The 7,298-nt window shown below is 39.2% G+C and overlaps 1 pseudogene across 1 annotated transcript; it reads right to left on the bottom strand.

Annotated features, from left to right (window-relative positions):
- Positions 1-5,008: 5,008 nt before the first annotated feature.
- LOC116098160 lies at positions 5,009-6,461 on the bottom strand (annotated as a pseudogene). Its single transcript, XR_004121728.1, has one exon. The product of XR_004121728.1 is annotated as a transforming protein RhoA pseudogene (transcript).
- Between the last annotated feature and the right edge of the window lie 837 nt (positions 6,462-7,298).

Below are 7,298 nucleotides of genomic sequence, written 5' to 3'. Positions count from 1 at the left end.
AAATATGCAAAGGTCTCTATTTGAATGCGCCTTTGCCCACTTAGATTTTTGAATGTTTAATCCTCAATTCTTTGTAAAATTGGTCATATTCTACTATATTAATATGTGATATACTGCAAAATATACAAAACAATCCATCTGAAATGAATTTGAAGTTGAATATTAAGGTCTTAATTTAGTAAAAACAGTGAATTCCTGTAGTCATGATAATTCCAAATTTCAGTGTTATTATTTCATTAGCTATCTTGTCTTGTGAGGGCAAGGAAATAAGCACAGAGATAGGAGACATTGTGGCCATCTTCTATGGTGGCTGCTTTTGCTTGCATTATTAATTTGTTAATGATTTTCTTTTAGAGATTTTTAATGCATGTAGGAGGTACAGTGATCAGAATTAGACAGCGATCTATCTTTCAGACAGCTATGATATTTAATACTATGAAATACCTTGAGATCATGAAAGATCTCATGATATACTCAGTGTGAAATCTGATAAATGGATTCATGCCTGTGTAAGAAAACTAATGTCAGTTGCTATGAGAAAGTTCATGAGACTTCTTCTTTCATCTTTACAGCTCAGAATGACTGATTGTTAGAAAGTGTACTGCCTCTGTCGTGCAATCCTAGGCAAATGTGTTTCAAACTTTGTTCTTGTTCTAAAGATCTGTGATATGAAAAGATTTATGCTTTATCATATGTGTTGGGACTTGGAAGTATGTTGAGCTGTTTGCAAGTCCTCATTATTTACATGAAGTAAACTTCCTAGAGTTTAAATCAGTTTTTGTGTGATTGCATAGTCACATGGAAGCTATCTCTAAAATTATGGAAGTAACATGCGCTTCATTGAATCAGTGAAGGCATGCATACATCACTACATTTGCCTGAAGCAGACTACTTATTTATACATTTGATGCTCACCAGTAAAGCTTCTAGGAGTCTGAGTTGCGACACCTATGCACCAGCGGTGAATTAGCCCTCATCTTGTACCTGGGAAAAGAACTTGTTACACAACTTGTGGTAACGCACTGGCACATAGCAGGAAACCAGATACTTGAGGATTTCTGCAATGCCTTGTGACAAAGGTTTTGTCCTAAAAACTCTTTGAGTTTATCAAGTGGCCTCTGAGTAACATCATAATGTGCATGAGCTTGGTAGCTGCTGAGCAAAGCTGAACATTTCCCAATGCACTGAAGTTCCAGACTCTATTTCAGGGGGAAAATCCGCCATTGTTATATTTCACCAGCTGTGAACCATGATTAATTTAAGAAAGCCAAAATTCTCTATGGCTCATGTCACACACTTCTTTCTTCTGGCTATTTTCATCACAGGGTTGACCAACAAATTCTACTTTTATGTCAAGACAAAGGTAAGAATCTCCTAGTGGGTACAGAGAATCAAACCACATGCAGTAAATATGACAAAATAGCAAATGAAAAAAAAGTGACTTGGTTTAGAGGTAAATTGTGAGTTTTATCCTCTTCATAGGTATAGAAAATACAGAGTGCCAGCCTTGGGCTACCTCTAACTAATTTCTGTTAAAACGATGAATCCCATATATCATCCAGAACCCAAAGCATGGATAACAGTCTGGCTACTGAAAAGATATGGAAATGCAAAATCAACATATGGAGAACATAATTTGATCTTTAGTATGGTTTGTTAGGGAAATGTGTGTTTGTGTGCATTCAAAATGTTCCATATATATATATATATATATATATATATATATATATATATATCACTTTTAAAATGAGCAGTCACATTGTGCAATAGTGATGTCTGGGGAATGATCCTCCAACAGAGGTTGTCTAATATTTCTAGTCATTTAATGCTATTAGTTGATCACTATCGAACATTGTCACAGAAGAAATGCTTTCTAAGCTATCTAAATACTTAAAAAATAGAAAATCAAAGGTTTATTAAAAATAAAATGACAGTGCCATGCTTTGCAGTTGCATCTGCATTCAAGTATATAACCAGAAGTGGTAGCTTAGTCATATTATAGTTCTGTTAGGTGGGATTTTGTTTGTTTGATTTTTAGAAAAATATATACTGATTGCCCTACCACTGATTGACAGTATCCACTTCTCAAAAGTGTATGGAGGTTTCTCTTTTCCCATTTCCTTACCAGAAATTTTTACATTCTTCTTGTGGTAGTATAACATCTTAAAAGAATTTTAATTTGGATTTCCCTCATAGCTAAGGATTATTGAACACTTTCCTCCATGTATTTCTTGGTTACTTCTGCTTGTTTTTGAGAACTATCTGATCAACTTGTTCATTTATGAATTGAATTTTTTGGTTCTCCCAGTGTTTGATTTACTAAAAATCTAAATATTAATCCCTTCAAACCCTAATTGCTGAGAATTTTCTCTGACTCTGTAGGCTATCTAACAACTATATGCTTATTATTTTCTCTGCCATACAGAAACTTTGCAACCATGTAACTCATTTGTATGCAATCTTAACAATTATTGACTGTGCTATTGGAATATTTTTCAAAAACTTATCTATGTCTATATCTGTGAGTGAGTGCTTTCTCTATGTTTATCTCTAACAGTTTCAGATTTCTTTCCAGTGTAAGAGCTATGGATCTAGTTCCATTTTCTATATATAGATACCCAGTTTTCCCAGAACAATTTCTTGAAGAGGCTGTTTTCCCTACCTGTGATTTGAGAGTGAACATCCCAATCTCTAGTATTTTCTTAAATATTTTAAAAATACTGTTAAATTAAAAAAAAAAAAAAACCTCTTTTCATTAGAGGTCATTCACTTCCTGTGGTGGCTTGAATGAGAATATTTGAAACTGCCTGAAGTTTCACAAACAGGGTTCTCCTCAGCTAGGAGGGAATAAGGGACCTGAAATAGAGGGTTTGAAATGCAAAGAAAAAACATGAAGCCAAGATGTGTCCCAATCAAGGCTCCACTTTACTGAGAATAAACAAGGGTTTTTATAGTCACAGGAGAAACTGAAAACAAGTCTCTAGATTACACTACAAAGAAAGTTCAGGTGCCAAAGTCCCCAGGTTCAGAAGATCTTCAGGCGGCTAGCTGGCTGGCATACTCAGGTGGTAGGCGTGGCTTCTTCAAAGACAGTCAACAGAGAGCATCTGTCTTAGCTCCCAGGTGTTAGCCCCCAGAGGTTGCCAGGAGTCCGATGGATGACTGAGATGGATGACTGAGGTGAAGAGGGGATATAACAAATGTTCATATGTTTGAATATTTGGTCCCCAGATTAGAACTGTTTGGTAAAGATTTGGAGGTGTGGCCTTGTTGGAGGTAAATCACTGGAGGTGGGCTTTGAGGTTTCAAAAGCTTCCACCATTTCAGTTAGCCTTCTCTGCCTTCTGCTTGTGGATCAAATATAAGCCCTCAGCTACTGCCCCATAGCCATGCCTTCCTGCCTGCTTTCATGGACTGTAAGAAAGCCCCCAACTAAATGTTTTCTTTTATGGGCTTCCTGGTCATGATATCTCTTCACAGTAATATAAAAGTCACTAAGCCATAACCTTTACTAGAATTATTTCTAGATATTTTGTTGCTTCTTTTTTCTGTTGTGGATTACATTTGTACTTGTTTTCTTTTTATTGGAAAAGTAGCTATTGGTATAAAATGGATTGAGTTTTAAAGTGTCTGTTAGTATGTCTGTTGAATGTGGGTGCCTGAGTACACACAGCTGGAGGTGAGAAGACAAGATACTGCACTTAGTTCTTACCTGCCACCTTGTTGACACAAGGCTTCTTATTGTTTTTGCAGCACAGCATATACCAGGCTAGCTGGCCCAGGAGCTTCTGGCAGATTCTCCTATCTCCTCCTCCTATATAACCATCACAATGCTGGAACTTTAGATGCTCACCACTACATCCAGGGTTTTACTAAAGTTACCATACTTACATGCTAAGTCCTTTACCCACTGAGCCATTCCTGACTTGGAGCTACTGATCTTCATGTTCTGCCACTTTACTAAAACTGCTAACAAATCTATTTTTTTTCTGTAAGCCATTCAGATCTCTTAAGTATCAGATGATGTTATATGAAGTGCCGGGAGCCATGGGCTTAACTATGGCCTAGTGAAAAATTACTAGCTTACACTTACAGCCCTGAGAGAACACATGTAGTCTAACAGAATATTTGTGGGTGTGGAGGACATTGTGACCCTTGGTTCCAGGAACTGAAGATTGCCACCAGCCCTCCCTTGCTTCAGGCTCTTCCCTTCTCCCTTGCCACAGGATCTTCCCCTTCTCTTGAAGCTTTCTCCTGCTTGTGTTTATATTGCCATCCCTGAAGTAAAGTTTTTGGAGCTTGATCAGACAACTGTCTTGCTCTCATTCTTTGTGTCTCTTGTCTCCCTCTCCCCTGCCCTAGGACCCTGTTGAATGCCCCGCTGGTCAGAGCAGAATGGAACTGTCAGTGTAAGCTAGTATTTTTCACTAGGCCATAGTTAAGGCTATGGCTCCTGGCAATGAAGTAGTGATAATGTGAATCATTTCTTATTTGTATATTTTTTTCATTTTTGCATTTGCCTATTGCCCTAAGACTTCAAAGACTGTAAGAATGAAAGAGATGCACACCCGTCTCACTTCCTATTTTAGGGAAAATGTATCGAGTGTCATGTTGGCTATAGGTTTGCCATATACAGCCCCCCTCCATACATATACAAATATTCACACACATGCGTCCAGAAAACTGCATTTATTCTTATATGTGGAAATTTAGAAAAACCTTCAGTCACTGGAGAGAAAGAACCTTCACACCCTACCCCGTGCCATCCATAAGAACAGGTGGCTCTCTGGGAGACAATTTGAATAATATGTAGAGAACAGAGGCACTGTAACTTAGACCCAGACCCTGCAGACCACGTGAGAGGAGCTATGCCCCCTTCATGGATTCATTGCTTTAGGTGTGCAACCAGATTCCTATTGACTCAGCCCAGTTCCAGAATGTGAAAGGCTACAAAGGGGCATATATGGTTGTATTTTATCAGAAAAGGGAAAAATGAAAACTATAAAAATTAATTTTCCAAATGATTTTATTTCCAAATTCTTTTTTTCAACCAGTATACTTGCTGCAGGAATGACAAATATTAGTATCAGAGAATCCAAATATACCAAAAATGCTACATCTAGTCTAGGGTAGATCTTCTTAGTTCTGGAAACATACATGAAGTGACACTAATTACACAGTAACTGTAAGGTAACTAGCATGAAACCACAGAGCTGTTACTCTACCACAGCTACATGGAGAGAGATTTCAAGAGAATAAAGATGGCTGTGAAAGTTGTTAGGGAGTGAACTCTCAAGTGGTGGGTGACTCAATAGCATTCTTCCCAGCTCACAGATGGTAGATTGGGCAGGTCAGAAAGTAGTTAGAGTCTAAATGACAAAGTTACCATTTCTCTTTCTAGAGATAAGTTCTTCAATTAGTGTCTGATGTTTCAGTTGGAATGCAGAATGGACTGTTAGAGAAGAGTCAGTACCCTGGCAGGTCAGACCATTGGATGTCATTAGTAATCACGGTCGCTTTCAAAACATTGGTAGCACGATGACTTCTGATTTGTAATCTCGGACATATAACTAAAAAAAAAAGGCTAGCAATTACACAATAACATTCGTAAATAGCACTTGAAAATTATCTGTACCAGGTCTGTGTTTTCGCAAAGACTTCAAAAGACAAAGCAGCCAGTCTTTTTCCTCACACGATTCGTTTGCAGAGCAGCCCTTGTGGCTTTTTCAAAGACCTTCCTCACTCCATCTTTGGTCTTTGCCGAGCACTCCACATACTCGAAAGCCCCAATGCTGTTCGCCAAATCTCGGCCTTGTTCAAGTTTCACCGGCTCTTGCTTCCTCTTGGCTAATTCTTTTATTGTGTGTGAGTCATTCCGAAGATCCTTCTTGCTCCCAACCAGGATGATGGGCACGTTGGGACAAAAATGCTTGACTTCTGGAATCCATTTATGTGGGATATTCCCGAAGCTATCAGGGTTGCCAATGGAGAAACATATCAACAGGACATCAGTGTCGGGATAGGACAGTGGCCTCAGGCGATCATAATCTTCTTGACCAGCTGTGTCCCACAGGGCCAACTCCACCTGCTTTCCATCCACTTCGATATCAGCCACATAGTTCTCAAATACGGTGGGCACATAAACCTCAGGAAATTGGTCCTTGCTGAAGACAATGAGCAAGCATGTTTTTCCACAAGCTCCGTCTCCCACGATCACCAGTTTCTTCCGGATGGCAGCCATTGCCTAGGACGTTTCTGCTGCTGTACAAAACACTTGGGACTTCTCAGACCACAGGCTCTCAGACTACAACCAGGTAGACCGATTAGTGCAGAGGATACCTATCCTGAGCCACCACCTCTGAGGCCCAGCTCAGCAGGAGGTGGCAGACTCAAGAGAGAACCAACTGAAGAAGGTGTTGGAAGGCCGGTGGTGGAGGGAGGCAGGATACGCATGCGCCTGAATGCCCATCTTGGCTCGAGCCTGCCAGCCCCACATACTCTAACTCTTTCATAGTTCAACTCAGTTGTGCATGAGAGATCTTTTGCCCTGAAAGCATGGTACTTAAGCAATTATCTCACCTATGTGAGTATGATGGGAATTCTCAAAACACATCCTTTTTATTGTTGGTGTCTTCAAGATATTCTGTTCATACAATGTGCTAAATTTTGTCAAGGGCCTTTTGCTATTGTTGTGTAGTTTCTCTTCTTAAATTGGTTTAAATGCATTGCCACATTTATTGATTTGCATATATTGAACCGTCCTTGTGTCCTTGGAGTGAAATTCACTTGGCTCACAGTTCGTGATAATTCTTTTTAATATGCCTTTGACTTCAGTTTGCAAGCATTTTATTCGGGGCAGGGGTGGATCCACCTGTGTCCACTAAGGAATTTGATGGATGAGTTTCTTCGTTTAGTCTTTAATCTGGTTTTGGTATCAGTGTCCTACTGGTTCTATAGAACGAGTTCAGCAGGGTTCCTTTCCTTTCTATTCCAAAGAACAGCTGGGAGGCTTGGAGTTAACTCTTTGAATGTATTGGAGGAAGTCAGCAGGGAATCCCCCAGGCCTGGGCTTTTCTTTGTTGGAAAGCTCTTCATCTCTGCTTCAATCATGTCCCTCTTGAGATTCTCTGGCACATACTTGCTCACACCTTAATTTTGTCAGATCAGTTGTGTGCAGGAACATCCATTTAGTTTAGATTTTCCATTTAAAAAAGATGTAAGTTTTCTGAATGATACCCACTGACTCTGAATTTAATAGGAATCCACTGTAACATACCAATTTTCACCTCTAATTTTAT

Source organism: Mastomys coucha, unplaced genomic scaffold (genome assembly GCF_008632895.1).
Source record: "Mastomys coucha isolate ucsf_1 unplaced genomic scaffold, UCSF_Mcou_1 pScaffold20, whole genome shotgun sequence".
NCBI lineage: Eukaryota > Metazoa > Chordata > Mammalia > Rodentia > Muridae > Mastomys > Mastomys coucha.
This window is presented reverse-complemented; position numbering and strand designations above follow the sequence as displayed.